This window comes from Canis lupus, chromosome 14 (assembly GCF_048164855.1).
Source record: "Canis lupus baileyi chromosome 14, mCanLup2.hap1, whole genome shotgun sequence".
NCBI classification, from domain to species: Eukaryota; Metazoa; Chordata; class Mammalia; order Carnivora; family Canidae; genus Canis; species Canis lupus.
This window is the reverse complement of record NC_132851.1, coordinates 47,360,038-47,386,245: the sequence shown is the minus strand read 5'-3', so window position 1 is coordinate 47,386,245 and position 26,208 is coordinate 47,360,038. Positions and strand designations below refer to the sequence as shown.

Here is a 26,208-nt window from a genome sequence, read left to right as displayed (position 1 = left end):
GGAGAAGCAGGCTCCATGACGGGACTTCAGGATCGCGCCCTGGGCCCTGGGCCAAAGGCAGGCGCTAAACCGCTGAGCCACGCAGGGATCCCCCTGTTAAGATCTTTCATACTCTGATGGGCTCCCTCTTGTCCTGGCTGTCATTCTTTAGTGTCACTTTAATGTGATCATGGGAGAGAGGAGATAAACATGATGCTCCATTTGTTACCTTAGACACTGCTCCGTTTGTTTTAATAAAAACACGGTGTATTGTGTGGATTAAGGTAGGCTAAATTGCTGTGACACATTGATCCTAAAATGCACTTGACATAATAGGTTATTTCACACTAGGTTTCCAGCAGTAGCTCTCCTAAACGCAGGGATTCTGGAACCCTTGTGGTTTGCCATCCTTAGTGTGCGTGGCCAGCGGAAGAGAAAAGAGGGTGGGGAGGGGGCATGGGTGCTTCCCAAAAGCTTTGGGCCAGCAGCACACGCATCGCATCTGCTCATACTACTGATGAGAGCTGGTCCTATGCGCACAGCAAGATTCGAGGAGCCTGGACAACGTGGTCCCTAACCAGGCCCTTCTTGTCAGTGGCACCTGCATGTGATGACAAGAAGGATGGATGTGATTGTCCACCTGGTTGTACACCTTTGCCACATGTGAACAGGCCTGGAGTGCAGGGGAGAAGCGATGGTGAGACCTGGGCAGATTTACCATCTGCTCGGTGACAATTACCGGTCTGTGACAGCAGCGTGGTGTGGCACCTTCACACCCGTGTGTCCCATCCCCCCCAAACCACCACGAGTCTCACTGAGCTACCGCGGCTGCTTCGAAGGGAAACTGAAGGCGACGATGCTCACTTAATAAAATCTATGTGTCAGGCACTCTGCTAGGTGATTTACATACAACCCAGACAACACATGCTCTCCCTGAGTCACAACAAAAGCTGTTTCTCTCTGTGAAATTTGGGCTCCCTGTGGGAAAGGCATGGTACTTGGGCATCTTTTTAAAGGAATAATTTGGCATAAAATCACTGCTCACCTACTAGGTGTTAGAATGTCAGTGCCAGGTCTTTGGAACGCAGGGATGGAAAAAGCTCCATGTCTCATTTTCCAGGAACTCAATTTTCTCAAAAATGCAAACAAACACTCGTAATGCAATGTGATGCAGCCATAGTGAGAGGCAGGGGGAGGAGAGAATTTTCTCTGCCTTAGAGAGGTGGGGTGGGCTGGGAGGAGGGGATCGGAGGTGTCAGAAAGCAGGCGGCTAGCATTCAAACAGGACAGGTAAGAAATTGCCCGAGAGAAAGGAGGAGAGGGATGTGGAGGCAAAGAGACGACTGTGAGTCAAGATTCATGGGTTGCCCAGGGAGTGAGTGGCTGGTACATGGGGGGCCAGGAAGGTGAGGCTAGAAAGAGGAGGTCAGTAGACAGTTTCCCCGAGGCCAGGGGTTTCTCCACCTCTGCACTAGTGACATTTGGGGCCTGGTAACTCTTTGCTGTAGGAGGATTCCTGTGCATTGTAAGATGTTTAGCAGCAACCCTGGCCCCTGCCCGCTAGATGCCCATAGCGTGTCCCAAGTTGTGACAACCGCAAATGTCTGCCTACACTTTGCCAAGTGTCTCCCAGGAGACAGAATGGCTCAGCTGAGAGCCACTGCCTGAGACAGCTATCACCCTGCTTTGACCACCCAACCAGAGAATAAAGTCTAGTGTTTGCATCTAGTAGGTCTATGTGCAAGTTGAGGACAGATCCCCCTTTGAGCCCAACGGTCCTATTCCATTAGCCAGGAGCCGTGCCCTGGCACAAAATAGCATTATGGGGATCAGCCAATACATAATTTTATTTTATATTATGGTTACCCTTAAGATGCCTGTCTCTTGCAGTAAATTGAAAGCCAGCCTCGTAGGCATTCAGTGTACATTTACTTCCTTAAATGGAAGGGTAGGTCATTTAAAAATAAACTGATTGAGATCCAAGCAGATTTAAAATGATTTTTGAGTGTGCTTTCTATTTTTGCAGGCCAGAATGATCTCTTTCATGCCTTATGACCTAACCCCTAAAAAAAAAAAAAAAGTTTGCTCACTTGCCAATGTCCCTGCAGTCCATCTGGGGAACATATCAGCCAGGCTCCTACATTTTCTCAACTAACTGTTGACTTTGCTGCCTGCACATCTGGCATCTAAAACATGTGGATGACTCTTTAATCAACAGCCCTGCATATCATTGCTTTGAACACCTGTCAGAGAATTTATCCAAGAATTGATTGCACTTCAGCGTTTGCCAAGAGTGCGATCGAGACATCTGATTTGCAGGGAGGCCATCTAGATGGCAAATTAGCTCCCCATTTCATTCGGTTCCCTCCTACCTCTGTCCAGAGTCATCCTATTAGGAAAATGGTAAGTCTGGGCTCTGTTATTCAAGCTTTCCACAGTAGTGTTTTTGGTGAGACTAGGTAGTGAGTTGGCCTTTTTTTTTTTTTTTTTTTTTTTTTTTTTTTGAGAGGGAAATATCATTTGTGGGAGAAATCTGTCTTTTGAAGAATCATAGTCAAAGTTGTTGGTTATAATCCAATGTCTGCTTCCTAAGAGTGGGCTGAGTTCCGGCGCCAGCAGTGAGGGAAGAAAAAGCCTTTGGACAGAATATGGGCAGGTTCCAAGGCCAGCATCAGGGATGGCCAGAGGGAATGACAATAATGACCTCATGAAAGGAATGAAACATGCTCTGAAGAAGTAGCTAGCTTGGGGCCTGGGATGGAGTGGGGGCATCTTCCAAGCCTTCGGAATTGGTCCTTTGGACACCGGTAAGCCCTCAGGTGAAACCTAGGGAAGAAAAAAAAGACATTTTCACTCTAAGTGAGATGGGATGCCTGGGCCATTTAATTTTAATCAAGACTGAATATATATAGGGCAGCCCTGGTGGCCCAGTGGTTTAGCGCCGCCTTCGGCCCAGGGTGCGATCCTAGAGACCCGGGACCGGGTCCCACATTGGGTTCCCTGCATGGAGCCTGCTTCTTCCTCTGCCTGTGTCTCTGCCTCTTTCTCTCTTCCTCTGTGTCTCTCATAAATAAATAAATAAAATCGTAAAAAAAAAAAAAAAAAAAAAAAAGAAAGACTGAATATATAGACAGTGGCCAGACTGTAGATAAGAATAGAACCCTGAGGGTGCCTGGGTGGTTAAGCATTAAGACTCTTGAGTTTGGATCAGGTCATGATCTCAGGGTTGTGAGATCAAGCCCTACATCCGGCTCCGTGCTCGGTAGAGAGTCTGCTTGAGATTGTCTCTCTCCTTCCCTTTCCCTTTGCCCCTCCCTCCTGCTCTCTCTATCTCTTTCTCTAAAATAAATAAAATCTTTAAAAAAAAATAGAACTCTTAAAGAATAGAACTCTGACCCACACTCGCAGCAAACTGTCCAGGAAATCAACCTATTATTTTGAATAACCAGCCCAGGAAGCCAGCCTGCTGTGAGGGGGACTTGTAGGAGGTCTATGATCTCTGGACACTAGTCCAGGAAGCCAAATAGTAACTCCCATAGCAATCATTCCCAAATGGCTAGGACTTGATTAATAACTGACAGCTTCCCCAATGTGTGTCCCTACTTGGAACTTAGGACCAACCAGAGAAAACCAAATATGCACTATTTAGTGATCACATAGGATGCCTGCTTCTAGTTAGCCCACCTACAGCTTGCCCAGGCCAACTGCCTCCAATCAGGGTGCACCTGAAGCCTCCTCTCTTCCCACTACAGAGCTTTCCTGTGGCTCTACCTGCCTGTGGGTCTTGGCCAAAACATAAATGATGACAGCTTCGCTATAGTAAGCTCTGAATAAATAGCTCATTTGTTCTCATTTGGTCAGTCTTCATTTACTTCCATGGAACGTTGAGAGTAATGTAGCTTACCCTTGAACCCCAGGTTACTCAAGTCATGGAGAAGCACATGTGTGGCATGCTTCCTCTTCTTCTGTGCCTGTGTGCCCTATTCCTTCTCTCTGGATGGCCTTCTCCCTTCCCCCTGGAGAAATCCCACTCATCTTCCTGGCCCCTGCTTCTGAGGAGGCTTCTCTGTCCATCATTAGCAAAATCCCAGGAATTCTGTTCTTCCCCCATGTTAGAAGGCCACAGCAGTCCAACACTCAATGTCAATGGGAAAGAAACCAGTATTTCCTGAGGATTTTCTCTTTTCTGGGTGTTTAGTACATGTGTCATTTCATCAAATCCTCTCTTAAGTTTGTGAAGTAGGAATTCCTCCCTCCACTTCACAGATGATGAAAGCAAGACCTTAACTCATCATATAAAATTAAAGATGTGTCTGTCCTTTCTGATTAGATTTGGAGCTCCTTGGTATGACTATTTCTTTTGAATTTTAATTCTTCATGCAGAGCAAATGCTGGACACATGAAAGATGTTTCCTAAGGGCTGGGTGAGTGAGCAAATGAACAAATGACTACAGGCCAGGAAAAAGGAATTTGTTTACAAGCCTAGTCGGGCTTAGAGGACTAATTATTCAAAAGTGTGGACCATATGGTTCCTATAGGTAAAGGAATATAAGTCAAACTTTGTCTTTTACCCAGACCCACTTTCTCTGGACAGGAAATCAATCATTATAAGATTCCAGGTGGGGGCTGCAAGTGTTTCTAGTTCTGGCTACGTGGGTGTGGGGGCTTTGATGTCCATGAGTCACGTATGGAAGACTTACCAGGCAGTAGTGGCTTCCTTCCATGGTGAGAAGGCAAATATCAGCAGGTGATCTATACTCTGTGCCTAAACAGCAGAGAAGGAATTTTCTTGTGTAATCAGTGTATGTAAGAGCATAGCATTGCACCCAGCCTTGGGGCGTTCACATCTTTGGTGCCTTGGGTTTACTTAATTATTTTAAACATTTTTTTTGTTGATAAGTTTTCATAGCAACAGTGTCAACAAATATTTTGAAGGGACAAATTCTATTTCCAGCACCTTCAGGTAATGTTTCGTTTTTGCCCATTACCTAGCCCTGCTCATCCATGATTACACATTTTATAGACTTGCAGCCACGAGGCAATGTCTTTTTCAAATTCTGCCATTTGACTTAACAGCACATCAAAAACAGTTTCTATGCTTCCAAAGCCTGCATATTTAGAAATCTCAGTGTTTGCACAATATTCCGTAACTTCCTAAATTATTCCCACATTGTTGTGCAGTTGGTTTGCTCCTCATATTTCTGGTATTTTTTAAAAGGTAGCATTTGCAGGAAGCATCTTCTTGCACATATTTTTTGCCTTCTGAATAACATGGCCTTAGAATAAATGCTTCGGAGGAGACTTTCTGACATCCTTGTGGTCTCTGCTACATTACCATATTGCTTTGCAAAAGCACTTCTGCTAACTTAGAGAACTAGATTAGAGCTTCGGGAGGATGTCTTGCTATGAACTCTATGCAGATGTCTCCATAGGGCAAGAGTCTGGACGATTGATGGATGAAGCATCTCCTTAGAAAGAATTAAAAAGCACTGGGCGAGGTAGCCATGTGGGCTGCACATGTAGGAGAAATTACCACCAAGGCCACCTTGATCAGAATTTTCTGAGGCAAAACTGTTTTGCTCTGGATACTTGAACTCTCATAACTGTAATGGAAGCTTTTCCTTTCCCCACTCCTGAGATTTGTATCTCATACATGTAAGTGTGACTGCTTTTTAATAGACGCACGAGAATTCTTGCATGTAAACAAGGATCATCTTTCAAAGATCTTGCCACAGGAACCTAATGTGATTGCTAAAATTCTTGAAGAATTGCATTGATATCCAGTTTTTAAACCCTAAAAGGAAATTTAGACTCATTTTATCTTTTTCTATACCACAAGATATAGTCACCCAGCCTGATCACCAAGGAGGCAGGTTACCTTCATAACCACAGCTGCCATCCCAGGAGCACCCACTGTGTGACAGGTTCAGTGCTAAGTCTCATGGAAACTCAACTAATAATATTGAGAGGGAGGTGCTCCTGAGGTACCCATTTTATAGATCAGGAAACTGAGACTTAAGAGCATGAGAGAAGTGCTCTGTTATATAGCAGGGATAGTGGCTGGTGTTGAGATCAGGCCTTCAGAGTCTCGAGCTGGAGGACTTGACTACTTGTCAGAAGGTGAGGGGAATCTGCCTCCTCAGCAAGGGGGATGGGCAGTAGAAGAGTTTTCCCAAAAGAAAGGCTCAGCGGCTAAGGTACCTGGGCATGGGAAGGGCAGAGATTGAGAGCACAGAATCAGAGCCTAGATTCAGGCAGGTGTACCTGGGTCATGGGTCTGGAGGAGTAACTTTGTCATTCTCGCCCTCTCCTCTCCGAGGGCCTGCGCTCTGCCAGTGAACCCCAGCCACAGACAAACCTTCTAGATGCTGCCTCATTCGCATCACTATGTTTCTGCCTTGTGGGAATCCCATCATCTACTTGGAAACTCACTGAACAGGCCACTGCCTCTGCCTGCATCATAATGCTTCTTGCTTCATCCTTAGACATCAGGCATCACTTAGTCAGCTACTGTTCCCCTGTCCCCTTCTCCAGGCCCTGCCTCATGTCAGGTCCTGGCTTCCCCCACCTACTTCCCCCTTCTACAGCTGAGAGGTGCCACGGTTTATTTCCAAGAACCAGCAGGGTGCTAACGTGCCTTGCTTGCCTGGTCGGCTCTCTTTTGTCAATCCTACCTGTGCCCAACCTCCAGCCCATTCTAGTAGACAAGGGTTCTTGTACTGGATCCTGGCTCCTTCCCCTCTCACTCACCTCATCTTGTCTCCTTCCCCACAAGAATCTCATCCTTGGGGCGTTTGGGTGGCTCAGTGGTTGAGCATTTGCCTTCAGCCCAGGTCGTGATCCTGGGGTTCCGGGATCAAGTCCCACATTGGGGTCCAAATGGGGAGCCTGCTTCTCCCTCTGCCTGTGTCTCTGCCTCTCTCTTTGTGTCTCTCATAAATAAATAAATAAAGTCTTTAAAAAGAAATGAACCTCATCCTCACACCCTAGTTCTCATGTATGACAGAGGAAACCGGAAAAATTTTGGAGACAAAAGCCTGGGATATAGCCAGAGAGCTGACTCGTACTGTGCACTTGCCCGTTTCACATATACTATCCCTTTCGATCCTCACATTAACTCTTAAGAGAAAGGCAATGATTATTTTCTTCTACTTTAGAAACAGAGGAACTAAATTTCAGTCAACTTAAGTAATTCTCTCAGTGTTACACAGCTAGAAAATGGCTGACCCAGATTCGAATGCAGAATTTTGTCTCTAGAGTCCACTCTTCTAACTACTATGCTCCAGTGCTATCTCAGAGGAGAGGGCTGATGAGGGGCAGGGATGGGATGGACCTAGAGACTGGGAGAAATCTTGGTTTCAGAATGAGGGTGACCCAAGAGAGAGGGATAAAATTTGAGAAAAAAATAAGACATACCAAACATACCGTGTCTAAAATGAACTCTTGATGTCACCCCTGAACCCTGATTCTCCCCAGTCTTTCCCACCTTAGTCAATGGCAGTTCTATCTTTCCACTTGTTCGGGCCGAAAGCCTTGTGATCATCCTTGACTCTTCCCTTCTTCCTATTTTTCTTCCATCAGAAATTTTTTTTAAGTTTTTTTTTTTTAATTTTTTATGATAGTCACACAGAGAGAGAGAGAGAGAGAGAGAGAGAGGCAGAGACATAGGCAGAGGGAGAAGCAGGCTCCATGCACCGGGAGCCCGATGTGGGACTTGATCCTGGGTCTCCAGGATCGCGCCCTGGGCCAAAGGCAGGCGCTAAACCGCTGCGCCACCCAGGGATCCCCCATCAGAAATTTTTATTGGCTCCATCATTAAATTGCAGAATCTAACTACTACGCTCCCTGGGCTTAGCCACTGTCATGTCTCATCTGGATCATTCCAGTGACCTCCTCACTGATAGCCCTGCTTCTGCCCTTGCACTCCTACAGTCTAGTCCCTACACATCAACCAGGGTGGTCTTCCCAAAACACAAATCAGATCAGATCACTCTTCTGCTCCAAACTCACTAATGGCTCATCATTTCAGTGGCTCCCTCTTCCCCACCCTCCCAGCCCGCTTATCTCCCATTGCACCCCCTCGTTCACTCTCCTGCAGTCTCACTGAACCCCTGACTATTCCCCAAACAGCTCAAACATGCCAAGCATGCCAAGAGATGTGAGCTGTACATTGCATATGCCTAAACATTAAGTGTTCCTCCCTGCTGAATGGTGGGAACCAAACAATTGTCCTGAACTCTGATTGCAGATCACCTTTTTTTTTGTTTCTATTCTGTGAGTTTTAATGAAGATAAAAGACATTCTATTAAAATCAAGGACTTTGGTTGACCTAATATGGTATCTGGAGAGTTTCAGGGATGACATATATTTTGCTTATTAATTATCATCCCCTCAATAATCTTGATCATAAGGTGTATTGACTAAAGCTTAGAACCATGATTTTGCCTGTTTGACATTGCAGGAACTTCCAGGTAAGGGGAGGGAGTGTCAGACATTCCCCAATTCGTGATTTAGGCCAGGAGTTGGCAACATTTTTTCCAGAGATGTTCAGGTAGTATACAGTTTAGGGATTTACTGGTCACTGTAATGTGAAAGCAGGTATAGGTATTACGTTAATAAATGAGTGTGGTTATGTTCCAACAAAATTTATTTACAAAAACAAAAGTGATGCCCCCCCTAGCCATTATTGGCCCCCTAGCCATAGGAGCTAGGCTATTTGGCCCCCTAGGCATAATTTGCCAATCCCTGATCTAGAGACTCATGTGGGAGCCCAAGCCAAAACATATGAGCATACGTCAGATATATTTCCATGGACACTCCTGGCCAGAATATAAATCACATTCTATTTTTTTCTTGTACTTAGTGTCTAGCACCTCACCTGGAACATAGCAAATATTCCTTAAAACCTTTTTGGAATAAATGACTGTATGAATGAGGTATAGAGTTTGAAGTGGGCAGATATTTTTCTATACTTTCAAAGAGATCTTGTTCATTTAGGCATTTACTTGACAAACATTTACTCAGAGCCCCCATTTGATGAATAAAAATATGGGATTTAAAAAAAAAAGATTTAATTCATTCATTTATTTTAGAGAGAGAGAGTGCAAGCAAGTGGCAGGGGTAGGGGCAGGAGCAGGGGGGAAGGGAGAGGGAGAGGAAAAGAATCTCAAGCAGATTCCACACCAAGCCTGGAGCCTGACAGGGCTTGATTTTACAACCCAAGATGACCACCCGAGCTGAAACCAAGAGCCAGCATTCAACAGACTGAGCCACCCCGGTGCCCCAAAAAGATGGGACCTCACAGAGCAGAGTCTACCTCAGGAGTCAGATGCTCAAGAAGGAGTATCAGCAATGTGTGAAAAGTGTTAACAGGGCAAGTTCAAGAGGCTTCAGAAGCACTTGGAGGACTGGGGACAAATAGACTCTGTACCTGTCAGTCAAGCCACATTATTTTCTGGGTAGCAAAGGCATGAGTCCCATATGAGGGGACCAGAGCTTATGCAATGATAAATTTGTCATCTTTATAAACACTGATAAACTGTTTAGTGGCAGCACCCATCTTCAATAAAGGAGGCTCAAACTGCTCCCACAACAGGGCTTTCCAATTGTTAATCAAGTGGAAATCATTCTGCTGTGAAGACTGCATTAAGAGTTTTAGAGCATCATTTTATTTCTCTTCAAGCCTTTTTGAGGGAGTATTATGTTCAGAGCCAGGCTTTTAACAAAGCATTATGTTTAATCTTTTTTACCACTTTGATCTTTTTTCTGTAAAAATTATTTTCATTATTCCAAGTTTCATTCTGCTTTTCCTATGCATCCTTTATAAAACTGTCTGTAAGAAATAAAGAGCCCATTAAATGCTGTGAAGTCCTAACCTACCTTTAATAAAGAAAGAAATATGAGAGCCCTAACAGAAGGTCACTGCATTGTGAGAAAAATGGATTCACAGTGGGCGTAGGTTTCTTTTTGTGTACATGCTGGATGCAGTGCCTGGTCAAGGACTGTAAGAAAAATGGCAAACTCCATCCCTGCAATTTATCAGAATGACGTTTCTTATACTAAAGATAGCCAGACTATAACAGAAGATCTAATGTTCATGTCATCAGAGTCCCCAAAGGAGAAGAAGAAAATGAGTGGGGCTGAAAAAGTACTTGAAGCAATAATGGCTGAAAAGTTCCCCAATTCGGTAAAAGATCTGAGTTCACAGATGTAAGAAGCTGGATGAATCCTAAACAGGGTTAACCTAAAGGAATTAAGACAAAAACACATACTCAAACTTCTGAAAAATAAAAGTGAAGAAAAATATCTTGAAATCAATAAGTAGGAAATAAAACCTTATCTAAAGGGGGAAAACAAATTGAATGACATTGGATGATGTTTCTCATCAGAAACCATGGAAGCCAGTGTACAACAATCTCCAAGTGTTGAAAGATACTATGAACTTGGAATCCTAATCCCAGTGAAAACATGCTTCAGGAAATGAAGGAGGAAAAAACTTTTTCAGATGAAGGAACTAAGAGAATATGTCAGTAGCATACCAACCCTAAAAGAATGGCTAAATTTCTGCTTAAGTTCTCTAAGCAGAAAACAAACAAACAAACAATAAAAGAAGAAATCTTGAATCATCAAGAAGGAAGAAAGATCACAGCAAAAATACAGATAAATACAACAGACTTCCCTTCTCTTGCATTTTCTAAATTATTTTTTATGGTGAGAGCAAAAGGGATAATATTGTCTCTAGGGTTCTAACTGTAGAGATAATATCTACAATAATTATATTATAAATGGGGAAAAATAAAGGGACATAGAGAAAGGTACGTTTTCTATACTTCATTTAAACTGGTAAAATTGCAACACCAGTAGATTGTGTTAACATCTGTATATCCAAAGTAATATGTACAGCAACCACTAAAAAAAATCTGTATTAATATACAGTAAAAAAAATGCTATAGATAAATAAAAACCAGAATTCTAAAAAATAATTCAAGTAATCCACAGAAAGGAAAAAGGAAAAACAGAAAAATGAATAAACAAAACATTTTAATGGCACACATGCACTAACATTAATAATTACATTAAATGGAAATTGTCCAAATACACTAATTAAAAGATAGAGATTGACAAAGGGAATTAAAAAAATGCACATCAATATGCTGTCTATAAGAAATTCACTCCAAATATAATGGTATGGGCCCATTGAAACCAAAAGGATGGGAAAAGTTAAATCATTTAAACATTAGTCAAAGGAAAAAAGGAGTGGCTATTTTAATATCAAATACAGTAGACCTCAGAGCAAAGAAAATTACCGGAGACAAAGAAAAATGTATATAATGAGAAAAGGGCTGATCTACTAAGAAAACATAGCAATCCTAAATGTTTATTCAACAGAGGTACAAAAACTGTGAAGCAAAACTGAGAGAACTGAAAGAACAAATAGATAAATTCATAGTTACAGCTGATAACTTCAATGTCCTATTTCAACAATTGAAACAGAACAAAAGCAGCAAAGATATAGAAGAACTCAACAACGCCATCAACCCAAGATAGAATTGACATTTATAGAATAGTCTACCAACAATAGCAGGATACCCATTCTTTTCAAGTGCCCGTATAATGTGTACCAGGACAGACCACATCCTGGGCTATAAAACAAACCTCAACAAATTGAAAAGAATGGAAATCATACAGTGTTGAGAGAGTGTTCTCGAACCACAAAGGAATTAAAGTAGAAATCAATAAAAGAGATAACAGGAAAATCTCCGAACACTTGGAAACGGCACACTTCTAAATACTCTGGGGATCAAAGAGAAAGTCTCGAGGGAAATTAAAAAAATACATTGAATGAAGATGATAATACAACATACAAAAACGTGTGAGACAGTTTTAGTTATACAAATGGATAAGTTCTGGAGACCTTATGTACAGCAATGTGACTATAGTTAACAATACTGTATCGTACACATAAAATTCGTCAAGGAGGTAGATTGTAAGTGTTCTTACCACACACACGCACAGAAAATAGCAACTATGTGAAGTCATAGAAGGCAGAATGATAGAAGGAAAAGTGAAGTTAAGTAACTTGATTGTGGAGATTATTTCACAGTGTGTGTGTGTATCTCAAAATATCAAGCTGTATACCTTAAGAAAAAATACAATTTTCATTTGTCAATTTTATGTCAACAAAACTGAAAAAAAATTGTGAGACAGTGAAGTAGTGTGGATAGGGAAATTTATAGCATTGAATGCATACATTAGAAAAGAAAAAAATTTCAAATAAATACTAAAAGCTACCATTTCAAGAACACATGATAAGAAGAGCAAACTAAACCCAAAACAAGTAGAAAGAAAAGGTAAGAAAGAAAGATAAGAACTGAAATCAATGAAGTTGAAACAGAAAAACAATAGCAAAAAAAAATCAATGAAAGAAAGTGCTGAATCTTAGAAAAGATTAAAAACATTGACAAAACTTTAGCACGACTGAGAAAAAAGAGAAAACACAAATTATCAACATCAGGAATGAAGCAAAGAATATCACCACAGACCTTGCAATACCAAAGCAGTAAAATACTCTGAATTGGTAAAATACTCTGAATATCTCTCCACACATAAATTTGATGTTTGTTGATGACAAATTTGACATCATGTTGACATTACATTGATAAACTTACTCCTCAGAAAACACAAACCATAAATCAACCATATTTAAATAGTTTGAATAGCTCTATAACAATTAAGGCAACTGAATATGTAATTTTAAAATTCCACCAAAAGAAATCTCCAGCACAAATGGTTTCACAGGAGATATCTATCAAACACATAAAGAAAAATTAAACCTATTCTTCACAATCTCTTCCACCAAATAGAAGAGAAAGGACTATTTCTCAACTCATTTTATAAAGGTGGTATTGCCTTGATATGAAAATCAAATAAATACAGTATATAAAAAGAATACTGCAGACTAATATTCTTCATGACTATATGGCTACAAAAGATCCTTAATGAAATACTAGCAAATAGAATTCGTAAAGTACAAAACATGTGGACACCAAAACTACAATTGCAATTACAATTGATAATCGCAGGGGTGGGGGAGAAATATGTAGGTATAAATCTAACAAGACACGTACAGGACTTGAAAGCTGAGAACCACAGAATGCTGGTAAAAGAAATTAAAGAACATCTAGATAAATGAAGAGATATGCCATGTTCATAGATTGTCAGACTCAATGGCAAAGATGCCAATTCTCCCCAAGTTGATGTATATCATGAAATTCATATCAATTGGGACACCTGGGTGGTTCAGTGGTTTGGTGCCTGCCTTTGGCCCAGGGCGTGATCTTGGAGTCCGGGGATTGAGTTCCACATTGGGCTCCCTGCATGGAGCCTGCTTCTCTCTGCTGGTGTCTCTGCCTCTCTCTCTCTCTGTGTTTCTCATGAATAAATTAAAAAAAAAAAAAAAGAAAGAAAGAAATTCCTATCAAAAGGCCAACAAGATATTTTTTGTATACAGCAATATTATTCCAAAATTCATATGGAAAGACAAAAGAACTACAATAGCTAACACCATTTTTGAAAAGGAAGATTAAAGTGAGAGGAATTGGTGTATTTCATTTCAAGACTTATTAAATAGAGTTATCAAGACTGACTGTGTGGTATTGCCAGAGGGGTTGACACACAGATCGATGGAACAGAAATAGAGCTCCCAAAATATGCCCTGCCTTTTTTTTTTTTTTTTTTTTTTTTACGAAGGTGCAAAAGTAATTCAATGGAAGAAATATAACCTTTTCAGCAAATGATCCTGAAGTGATTGGATATCCACAGACAAAAAAAAAAAAAGAAAAAGAAAAAAGAAAAAAAAATGAACCTTGACCTAAGTCTCACAACTTAGACGGAAATTAACTCAAAATGGATGGTAAGCCTAAATGTGAAACTATAAAACTTGTAGAAAAAAGTAAGCAAAGGAGAAATCTCGAGGATCTAGAGTTACACAAAGAGTTTTTACATTTAACACCAAAAGCATGATCCATCAAAGAGAAATTGATAAATTGAACTTCATTAAAATGAAAACTTCTGCTCTATGAAAGACCCTATTAAGAGGTGGAGAAGACAAGCTACAGACTGGGAGAACACATTTTCAAACTATATTGTATAGTTTGAAACAAAAGACTAGTATTTAAATATATGAAGAACTCTAAAAACAACAAAACCCAAAAACAAGTCTCAATCCAGTTAAACCATAGGCGGAAGTTTCATCAAGTGGATATACAGACGGAAAGTAAATGCATGAAAAGATGCTAAACATCATTGGTCTTTGGAAATGGAAATAAGGTATCACCGCACACCTAGCGGGATGACTAAAGTAAAAAAGAAAGAAAACACAAAATGCTAGTAAGGATGTGGAGAAACTGGATCATTCCTACATCCCTGGGAGGAATGTACAATGGTACAGCCACTCTAAAAAAAAGGTTTGACAATGTCTTTAACATCTCAATATGTAGCTACTATTCAACCCAGAAATCACACTTTGGGGCATTTGTCCCAGAGACATGAAGACATGTTTACGGGGAAACCTATACACAAATATTTATGGCAGCTTCATTTGTAATAGTCCTAAACTGGGAACAACTTAGAGGTCCTTGAGTGGTTGAATGGTTAAACAAACTGACACACACACACACACACACTGTGTAGGATTGGCTCCGACACAGGAAGGAAGGAGGTGTTAATACATGTAACAACCCAGATCAACCTCCAAAAAATTATGCTAAGTGAAAAAATTCAAATCCAAAAAGTTTACATACCATATGATTCCATCGATATAAAATTCCTGAAATGATACAGTTATAGAAATGGAGGACAGATTAGTGGTTTCCAGAGGGAGTGGGGGTAAGAAAGAAGCGAATGTGGTTGTAAAAGTCACCGTGAGCGACCTTGGCGGCGATGGAAATGTTCTGTCTTGACTGTATCAATGTCAATACTGTGGTTGTGATATTGCTCAGCAGTTATGTCAGACGAGAGAAATTGGGTAACAGGTGCATTGGATCCCTTCTGATTTATTTCTTACAATTGCATGTAAATCTAAAATCATCTCAAAATTAGAACTATGATTTTAATTTTAAACTTATCGAGATTTGTTAAAATCATAGGCTTGATTTTGAAAATCCAGTAATGAGGGATCCCTGGGTGGCGCAGCGGTTTGGTGCCTGCCTTTGGCCCGGGGCGCGATCCTGGAGACCCGGGGTCGAATCCCACGTCGGGCTCCCGGTGCATGGAGCCTGCTTCTCCCTCTGCCTGTGTCTCTGCCTCTCTCTCTCTCTCTCTCTCTCTCTCTGTGACTATAATAAATAAATTAAAAAAAAAAGAAAATCCAGTAATGAGAGGATTAAAAAAAATCAGGACCAGAAAATACTTATTAAGCAGCTTCCTATGGCCATGGACCATTTGGGGAGTTAAGGATCCATCAGGAATGGAAGAGGCCAAATCCCTGCTCTCATGGGGCTTATAGTCTAGTACAGGAGAGAGAGAAGGAACAAAGAAATGTTGGCAAGTGCTATTATGGAAAATAAAACAACTTGAGGAGATTGTGATTAGGGAAAGGATGAGAGGCTTGTTTAGGGAAGGTGATCCAGGCAGGTCTCTCAGGAGACTCCCAGTGTGGAGATTTAAGACAGTTTTATTCGGGACATGTTGTGCCCTGGGGTGCCAGTGGGGTATACACATCCAGGTAGAGATGTCCAGAGGTAGGAATAGAAACATAGATTTTGACTCATTTTCATGGAGAAGGATATGTAGGAGCTATGGGAATGAATGAGATAACCAATAGTGAGGGCGTGGAGGGGAGAGCAAGAACCAAGCACACCACCTTTCTGGGGCATCATGGACAACCCCCCACCCCCACCCCAGTGAACCTGGCTTTGTACTGGGCTGAGCTAGACCTTCTCAGTTTTCTCTGTGACTCCTTTTCTTTCAACCTCCTATCACTGGGCTGTATCAGCCTTCAGTCCTTGGATCTCCATTCTTCTGAGTCTCCACGACTCCCTTGGAGACCTCATCTGGCCTGGCCCCTTCTCCTGAGCTCCAGGCTCCTACATTCCGCTACGTATCTTCACTCCGTTTGGAGGGTAGCAACCTCATTTTCTGGAAATAAATCTGACAACATGGATATGGATAGGGAAGAAATGCAGGAGATTTCTAACAGATCCTAAAGTTCAGTATCTTGAGTCAGAGCCTCATGGTCCAAACTTTTATCCGGAAGTTTTCTTTTAGATTCTCGTCAAAGCCTTTCTCTTCTCACTGGCATACGTACGGTTTGTACACTTCATTTTTAGCCCATCTTTTACAACTGCTCTAGGGCAAAAAAACATAATAGCGAATGAAAATGAGATAACAGCACTTGGTGGGAAGATCTTATTACCCCCTTATCTAGTTTTGTTTTCAATGGTTCTATTAATAAAGATAAGTTTTGCAGAGGCAGATATAATCCCTGATACAAATCCTATTCCAAACTCCAGACACCTTTTATTCTGAAATGTGTGCATATTCTCCAGTCCACAGTGAACAATTTCTAAGCAGTCAGAGGTATCTCCTATAATTAACATCTTTCCAAATCACTTTAACATTTGGCCAATTTCATGACTTCTATATGTTTAGACTAAAAACGGAGATCACATCTTCATTTATATGCCCACTGTATTTTGAACAGAGATCCAATGAGGGTATTTACTCCTTCCTGTGGAAATTATTACATGGCTTGAGAAAAAGATGGCAGATTTTTTTTTTCCAGTTTGTCTATTTGGAGCCAGTAAAGTGTGCATTACTTATCTCCCTCCGTGTGACAAATTACTCCATAATTTGATGGCTTAAAGCAACAATACTTATTGTCTCATAGTTTCTGCGGATCAGAAATCTGGGCATGGCTTAGTTGGGTCTTGTGAGTCAAGGTCACTCAACAGCTGGAATGAAGATGTCAACCTGGGATGCAGTTAACATGAGGCTGGACTGGGGTGGAATATTCTCCTGAGTTCAGGTGAACCATTCACATGGTTCATAGGATTCAGTTTCTCACCTCATGAGCCTCTTACTTCAAGAGCCAGCTCACGACATGGTCGCCTACTTCATCAGAGTAAGCAAAAGAGAAGAGACTTGGGGAGGGGGGGGGGGGAGAATGCAGAAAGAGAGCAAGACAGAAGTCAGTCTTTTGTAATCCAATTTTTAAGTGACATTCCATCACTTTGCACTGTTCTTTTTATCAGAAGCAAGTCACTTGGCCCAGTCCACCCTCATGTGAAAGGAGATATATAAGCGCATAGTACCAAGAGGTAGACACGGTTGGGAGACGTTTTAAAAGCAGACTACCATAGGATGCTGGACATTTGTTGAATGAAAGAATAACCGGATAAATGAGGTTATATAGTCTGATGCCAATTATTATGAAGGAACAAGCCATATGACGCTCTTGACAAAGTCAACTCATCTGGTTGACACCTCTAGGTCAAAGTACCTTTCAGCGAAGGATGCCTGGGTGGCTCAGCAGTTGAGCGTCTACCTTCAGCTCAGGTCGTGATCCCGGGGTCCCAGGATCGAGTCCCACATCGGGCTCCCTGCAGGGAGCCTGCTTCTCCCTCTGCCTGTGTCTCTGCCCTGCTCTCTGTGTCTCTCATGAATAAATAAATAAAATCTAAGAGACAACAAAAACAAAGTACCTTTCAGTGAGGCATCCAGCTAAACCATGGCCAGATTTCTGCCCCCACAGAAGCTATGAGACAATAAATACTGTTCCCTGTTCATGGAATGCTCTAATTGTTAGAAAGTTAGGTGTCCTTACAGCTTTGTTGAATCCATAGGGCATGGAGAGGGCACTTCCTTAAAATGTTTATTTGTGTCTAGTTGGTTTCTGCCAACCTGACTGTGGAAAGTAGGCATTTTCAGTGAGCTGTCATTGACTCACTCAGAAAGATTCAAGCTTATAAAAATCTTGGGCTTATAAAAGAAAATCTTTCCTTGATTAAATAGAAAAGGATTGTTATCAGCCCCCCCACCACTGCCACCCCAAAATGCACTTTTGGAATTAATAAATTTGCCCAAAAGAGATACAGTCAAGACTTTAGATTAATAAATGAGTGAATACCAATACCAAATAATTTCTGTAGTTATCTCAGTAAATCTGGTGGGGAGACCAACCACAGAAACCAGGCCTAGACCAGCCTCAAAGTCAGAGTCGCTGGGTAGAGGATGTGGTCTATATAGACAACGGAATATTACTCAGCCGTCAGAAAGGACAAATACCCACCATTTGCTTCGACGTGGACGGAACTGGAGGGTATTATGCTGAGTGAAGTAAGTCAGTCAGAGAAGGACAATCATCATATGGTTTCACTCATCTGGTGAATGCAAGAAAGAGTGAAAGGGATTATAAGGGAAGGAGGGGAACTGAGTAGGAAAAATTAGAGAGGGAGACAAACCATGAGAGGCTCCTAACTCTGGGAAATGACCAAAGGGTTGCAAAAGGAAAGGTGGGCTGGGGGATGGGGTGACTGGGTGACAGGCACTGAGGAGGGCACTTGATGGGATGAGCACTGGGGGTTATACTATACGTTGGCAAATTGAATTTAAATTAAACAAAATGTAAAAAAAAAAAGTCAGAGTCACTGGAAACAAGAAATATTCCTATAAAAAGCCTGCAGCACAACTCTGAATGTTCCTGTGTCTCAGCCCTCACCACCACCAAGATTTGTGACTGTTGATTGCACCAGATTTCCCAAACAAAGCTCTGCTACAGCCTTGAACCCCCCGCCCCCCATGTCACTTGGGGTTTTTGGAATCATAGCCCGGCCCAAAGTCCCCCCAACCTTTTCCACCATTGATCCGCAACAGTCTCTGAGACTCCTGCTGCCACTTATTGAAGTCGAAGCAGAATCTAAGTATGACATATCCCCTTTAAAGGTATCTCACCTGGGAGGAGACACACACCAACTCATAAGTAAAGATAATTAAATCGGACCCCAAGCAGAAACCTAGTAAGTAGAACTCCTGAAAGTAAAGTCTGTGGCAAAGTGATTGGGAAGCTGCCTGGAACATTCTGGGGGCTCTGGACCGGTCCCTTGGGGGAGCCTGCGCATGGGAAAGAGGAGCATCCTCTGCATCTCTCCCAGCCTCTTGGCTGCACCACTGTTGTGCACTGACTGCAGTAAGCACATAATTTCCGATCCATCTCACAATCCCATTAGGGAGTCTCACTACCTCTTCAAGGTTTAAGGAAACAAAGGGACAGGAGGAGGGTGAGCCAGGATCTGAGAGCAGCATCGTCTAGCTTTATTACCCTAACATGACTACGATTCGGGTACGGTCTGGATTGAATAGCGTCCCTTCCCAAATTTATGTCCACCCAGAACCTCAGAATGTGACCTTATTTGGAAATAGGGTCTTTGTACATGTAATGAGTTACACTAAAATGAGATCACAGTGGATCAAGGTGGGCCCTAAGTCCAGTGACTGGTGTCTTTATAAGAGAAAGGAAAGAAGATTCAGACACATAGACACATATATCCAGGGAAGAAGGCCATATGATGATGGAGGTAGGAACCGAGCCATGAAGCACCAACCAAGCAACCGCAGGGATTGCTGGCAGCCACCAGAAGCTAGGAAGAGACAAAGAAGTTTTCTTCCCTAGAGACTTTAGAATAGCGCCCACCGACACTTTATTTAGGACCTCCAGTCTCCAGAACTGTAGGAGAACACATTTGTGTTGTAGAAGACACCCTGTTGGTAGTGCTTTGTCATGGCGGCCCTGGGAAACCAATATAGATTTCCTGAAATGGACGCAAGCCCATGTGTTCCATACCATTGTTGCTGGGCGTTTTGATCACATCATTTACTGCCTGGGGTCCCAAATAAACATTTCCCAACCTGAACTCCCCATCCCAATCCTTTTATCCCCTGTTTCTCTTTACACTCTTCCTTCAGGTCTGGGGTCCTTTATATTAGGGTTCACAGTTTTACATACCTCAAGGATTCCTGGGCCAGTGAGAGATTTTGTCCCAGGCCACATGCCTGCCCGCTTCCTCCACCCTCTTCCCAGCATCCCATACCTCTTCTCACCTGACCAGGTAAGTCCTATGTAAGATGCCCAGGGATGAGTACCACACATGCCGACCGCCCAGGTATTCCTGGCCTGTGAGAGCCATGTTTCCGACTCACAGTGGCATGAATACAGGTTGTGAGATTTTTTTTCAAAGGGAACCACATTCTTTCATCTTATCCATGGGATATTTTCTAAATCACATTCATATTACCAATTTTGTGGACATCACCACAGAGAGCCAGATTTTCTTTAAAAATTCCACTGGGCTGCCTTCTTCCATGGAGCTCCAAAAAAATGGCAGTCTAGCTATTGTTCTTGGTAGATCTTGTTCCAGCAAGTTCTGCATCCACTTAACTTTATGAATTCGGGTTCTGTGGTTTGGATTCCATCCCTGCTCCCCTACCGCCCTCTTCTCAATTTAAACCCTTCTAATCTAGGATTTCAGACAAAGTTGGGGGTTGGGGGTGGGGGGGAAACTGAAGTACTGTTATATTCTTTGTCTCTTGCTGCCCCCTGCTGGGCAAATCCTTTTTCCTTGTTTTTGTTTTTATTTTTGTTTTCATTTAAAATTAAGGAGATGAACTGAACAGATTCCTACGGACGGAGGTATTAGGGAGAAGCAAAGTATCTTAGAAGGAGGGAGAGAGCCAATTTCCATTGTTTGAGATTCTTAGTTCACTTTAAAAAAATGAACAAATGGTAACTGTGATATTTAAAATATGTTTATATTTAACTGCTTGGTATTTTTAAACACACACAAATACAATATACTATAATTGTGTTTCCATGAAAGGATTAGATTTGCAAAAGTATCAATTCAAAGTATGGTGGTAGTTGGCCTAGCGATGGGACATAATAGAGTCTTCTTTCAATGTATTAGTATATCTTGGTCTGTGACTGCATCTGACACTGCATTTGGGGTGACTGGCAAGGCCTTTTCCCATAGTGCAGTGAGGCAGAAAGGCCTTCCCACCCTCCCCGTGATAGTGCAGAGGGAGACTGGCTCTCTGGGAGCCTCCAGGGAAGGTGAATGAAAGGAAGCAAGAGAAGGGGGAGGTGGAAAGTATAGACTTGTCCCCAACCCCAGTCTTCCTAATACCCCACAAGCAAGGTAAAATGCTGTGTACCCTTCCCCTTGGATGCCATGTTTGTTAGAAAACTTCTCTTGGGGGTAGGAAGGAGTCTGAAGTGCCTCTGTGTAGAGCTTCCCTGGGATGGCTGGTTACTGCCAGGCACTGCCTCAGCGCAGAAGGCCATCAGAAGAGCCTAGAACCAGGCCCTGGCCCCAGAACTTGACTGCAAGGGTGGAGAGAAGGTCACTGAAACAGCTTCTCCCAACAGGAGAAAGCTGGGGTCTCCCTCAGCTTCCAATACCTGATGGACTTCTCTTCAGGTTTCAGACCTCAGACCTCACTGGGGAGTCAAGGCCTCTTGGGAAAATACAGTGTCCTACAAGCAGGATCCAGGTCACCGGGTCTGCTGTATACACTAGGAATCCTGCTGCTTCAGACTCTCTCCCACTCAGGTTCCCTTCCCCCACCACTCAAGGCCCTGAACGCAAATTTGGTTAACAATATCATTTGTTTCTTTTTCACCTAGAGTCTTTTGCAATAAGCTTTATCATTTGAACTAGTTGGTCCCAGATGCTGGGACACTGATCAGAAGCAGATTTAAGTCGATTTGAAGGAACTAATGGAGAGAACCATGCTTATTTCCCTTCCTACTTGAGTTTGTGGGTTAAAATTCAAACCCGCTATCCATTTGCCCAGATATCTCTTGTAGTCTTCTAGGTATAATCAGTGCCTCCAACACTGACCCTTCTTCCAGGCCTCCAACCATCCTGTAACTTCTCCAGTTGTGAGCAATTGAGAATAAGGGTTTCACGTTTCTATGGCAATTTCCCACTGCTGCAACATCTATGTGCAAAATCAGTGGACTTGTAGCTCTCAGAATGGAGTAGTGGCTTATTCAGGCATTGTCAGACTCAGGTGTTGGGTCCCATGTGGCCTGAGGGTGTACTAATCATGCCCATTAGAATTACACATCCGGGATGAATGGGGGAAAAATAAAATCTTTCAGTGCAGATAGCTTAAGAAATATGGGCGAGGGGGCCTCTCACTGAATGGAGGTTACCCTGGTCTCTGCGTATGTGGAGACTTACTCTTTTCCCTTCCCCTGTTAGAATGTGAGTTCCAGGAGAACATGGCTTGTGTTGTCTTGTTTATCACAGAATCCAGTGCTCGAATGGTGACCTAGTAAACACTCACTAAATATTTGTTGATGGGCTCCGTGCCTCTGGTCAGCAGAGTCAACCCAGTACATTTTCCAGGCTGCAAGCAGGACGATCTTTGTAAAACTCAAATCTGGTCAAGAGCTTTTCTCCATTTAGGACCTTTTAATGACTCCTTAGTGACCAAGGGCAAGTCAAAAGCCCTGAAGGAAGCTAATAAGGGTCTTGGCCTGCATTCCAGCCATGCTGAACTCAAATCTTGCTGAATGGTCATGCTCTCCAGCCTCCCCATCTGCACTAGCCTGCTCTCTCTGCTGGGGACTCTCTTCACCCTCCTTGGTCAGTGATAACGGTGTCAGGTCTCAGCTGTAACTCCCACTGACAGGCCCCCAGAGTGACGCCAGTCACATCCCACTGCAGCTATTATTCCGTACACCCACAGGAAGATGGCAGCTGCCTACCTCACCCACCGTTACATCCCCTCCAAACTAAGGCAGTGCTGCTCACAGGTAGACAGGTAACACGATGGTGTCTTTATAGCAGGGATAAGGAGGACTCAAGAGGCTTCAGTCATGGGAAGGAGGGTAGTCACCTCTTACTCTTTGGCTGGTCAAGAGTGACCAACAGATTCAACTTTAGACATTCACCAACGGAAAGACTTCACTTATGTAATGTCCCTATGCCTCAGTTTCCACCTGCAACAGGACTCATGGTTGAACATGGATAAAATGAGGTGGAGTTCTCATCTCAGGACCTGACAATTAGTGCTTAATTTGCATTAATGGCTTCATTAATGTTGGTTGTGGTTTTACCATTACTTCTGAGACCCCTGGCATTCCGCTTTCTTCATGGCTAAGTTGCTATGATCTTCTCTCAGGGTTTCCATTGCATAAAATGTGGCATAAACATCTCTCTTCTTTTTCTTCCTTTTTAAAAAAATATTATTTATTTATTTATTTTTTATTTGAAAGAGAGAGAGAGAGAGAGAGCTCAGGCAGGAGGGAGGGGCAGAGGGAGAAGCAACTCCCTGCTGAGCAGGTGCTCCCCCTTTCTTTTTCTGCTGGTCTCTTAATAGGCTTTCAGGGAAGGGTGTTGGCTGCTAATCACACCACTATCTTAAAAATAACACATAGGAGCGTGTTAGCTATGGACCAGACATCTTATTCTTAATTACCCACCTTTCTTACATGACTTCCTGAAATCCAGATGCTCCATTTTATTTTGAGGGTTTGGGAGGGGTATTGTGGCTAAAGTTTATCCACCCTCCCCATTCAGGCTTTTTTAAAGTCTCCTTTTTATTTTTTTAAGATTGGACAGAAAAAATATGTTTGATGAGAAAATCTTTGGGGATCCCTGGGTGGCTCAGGGGTTTAGTGCCTGCCTTTGGCCCAGGGCGTGATCCTGGAGTCCTGGGATCAAGTCCCGCGTCAGGCTCCTGGTATGGAGCCTGCTTCTCCCTCTGTCTGTGTCTCTGCCTCTCTCTCTCTCTCTGTCTCTGTATGACTATCATAAATAAAAAATAAAAAAAATTTTTTTTAAATCTTAAAAAAAAAAAGAAAATCTTTCTTGGTGCTTGCAAGTCTCAAGTGGGCGGTTGTATGTGGAAGCACTCCAGGTGCCCACTGCCATGAGGATGCTAATAGGAATAATAAAATTAACAACCATAAAACCATTTCTTGATGGGACTTGTTACTACAGGATTAAAACTACTATTCTCATGTCATTGCCAGTAAGTGTCAGAAGTTGACTTGGAAAGCAAGTCCAATCTTCTGTTACACAGACATGGTCCCAGGTTGACCTTTCCTCACCCAGGACGGTATGAGTTTGTGCTGAGCAATGCAGTATCTCATTTAGGTCTTTCCTGACCAACCACCAATTTCCTCCTGTCCCTTAGGTCCAGGAGATCTGCTAGGGACAGGTCGTAGTCACCCCACGGAATCGTGTGTGTGTACACGAGAGCCTGCGCCTGTGTGTGGATATGTGCGTTTGCGTGCATGCATGCACGTAGCCGTGCATTTGCTACGGTTCTAGTGTCAGGTTGCAGTCCACATGCTAAGCATCCCCCTTATTTTCCTTTTAGTGCGACCTTTCAAAATTAAATTAGTCTGGTTAAATAAACATGATGAAATAGATACTTTAGGCTTTAACAAACAGATTCACTCTAAGCTTGAGTGGGAGGAATAGAGTTGGTTTGGAATCTGTACTTTGGGACCCAGAAAATTCTCTCTGCGGAAATTTGTATCATGACCTATTCATTGCAAGAATAAAAATTTTCTTAAGCACTGAACTGAAAGAGTGAGCTTTAAAAATGCCTGAGCGATAGCCTGAGAGTGATTCTAGGCCAGAGATTCTCAAAGTCAAGTATGCACTGAAGCCACCTGGAGGGCTCTTGTGGGATGGCAATAGAGTTCCCTAGAGTTCCTGATTCAGTCTGGGTGCAGCTGGAGAACCTGCACTTCTTTTTTGTTGTTGTTGTTTGTTTTTTTAAAATATTTTATTTATTTATTTGACAGAGAGAGAGCGAGAGAGGCAGAGAGCGTACAAGCAGGGGGAGCAGAAGCAGGCTTCCTGCTGAGCAGGGAGCCCAAGGTGGGGCTGGATCCCAGGACCCTGAGACCATGACCTGAGCCCAAGGCAGATGCTTAACCGACTGAGCCACCCAGGCACCCGGAGAATCTGCATCTCTAACAAGCTCTCAGGTGATGCTGGTCTGGGGAGGCACTTACAGAACCACTGGTGAGACCACAGGCTCTGAGACTCGGCCACATAAAAATGAATGATGCCCACAACACCCCCTCTCCCCTTGGCCCCAGGGACTCCTTGAATTTGATTGAGATCAAATTCGAGATTTTCAAAGCTCCCCAGATGGTTATAATGCGTGGTAAAGTTTGAGAACCGCTGACATGGGAGCAAAAACTCACGTGAGGACCAGTGAGGGCATTGGAATCCCAGGGCGCGTGAAGTGCTGACCAGCTCTGTCGGATGACTGTGGCCCCGAATGGTGATAAAAGGGCAGGCAAAGTCTCCAAGTGCATGACTTGCTAGCAGCAACTGTGCCCAGCAGTATTCAGCACTCGTACCTCTCAGGGTTCTTAGTACATAAAGAGGCTTGTCGTGGTACCTGGGTAGCCTAGGGGTTGAGCACCGGCCTTCAGCCCAGGGCGTGATCCTGGGGTCCTGGGATTGAGTCCCGCATTGGGCTCCCTGTGTGGAGCCTGTTTCTCCCTCTGCCTGTGTCTCTGCCTCTCTCTGTGTGTCTCTCATGAATAAATAGATAAAACCTTAAAAAAAAAAAAAAAAGGAAGCTTGTTGCTAACTAAGCAGAGAGAGTTTAGTAAAAAGATATGGGGTGATTTGAGGCTGTTTCCTGGACTGGTGCACAAAACCAAGCCCAGGATGGCCTGATCAGGAAACTCCAGTGGCTGCCCCACCAGACGTGGGGAGAACCACTGAGGTCACAGCCCCACCAGGAACTTGACATTGTAAACTTCTGGCACCCCTGAAAGCCAGACACCTCCACGCAGCTCTTACCAGTAGAACGAGTCTCCCGGAGTACAAGTCTTAGCTGAGTGACCTTGATTAGAGGAGCCCCTGTCACAAGCCCTGCCCTGGCTGTTACGGAAACCCAGGGATGCAGGTTCTTATTGACCCTGGCCATGGAAGTCAGGGAATTCCTCCGAATATCACAAGGTTCTTCCGCAGGCAGCGGAGGTGACTAGGTGTGTTTACTACGCTCAGACCCAGGACTCCTACATTTTTCTTTTCTGAGCTGCCAGGACCCTGTCCAGGAGGTTCCTCCACCCCCCAAGCAACCGTGAAACCAGTTGTCCCAGTTCTCTCCATCTTCCCCTGCTGTCCAGGATGGATTTTACTGCCAATCCCTGCTTTTTTCAAAGAGCAAACAGGTAGTGACCACATG

At 43.1% G+C, this 26,208-nt stretch overlaps 1 long non-coding RNA gene across 2 annotated transcripts; it reads right to left on the bottom strand.

Annotated features, from left to right (window-relative positions):
* Positions 1 to 1,816: 1,816 nt before the first annotated feature.
* On the bottom strand, positions 1,817 to 6,401 carry LOC140603472 (uncharacterized). 2 transcript variants are annotated; one of them, XR_012006452.1, is made up of 3 exons: positions 6,244 to 6,401; positions 4,680 to 5,773; positions 1,817 to 2,805 (listed from the first exon to the last, which is right to left on the bottom strand). It is a non-coding gene; the product is annotated as an uncharacterized lncRNA (long non-coding RNA). The 2 variants fall into 2 exon arrangements; XR_012006451.1 differs by having other exon boundaries at positions 4,680 to 4,744.
* Between the last annotated feature and the right edge of the window lie 19,807 nt (positions 6,402 to 26,208).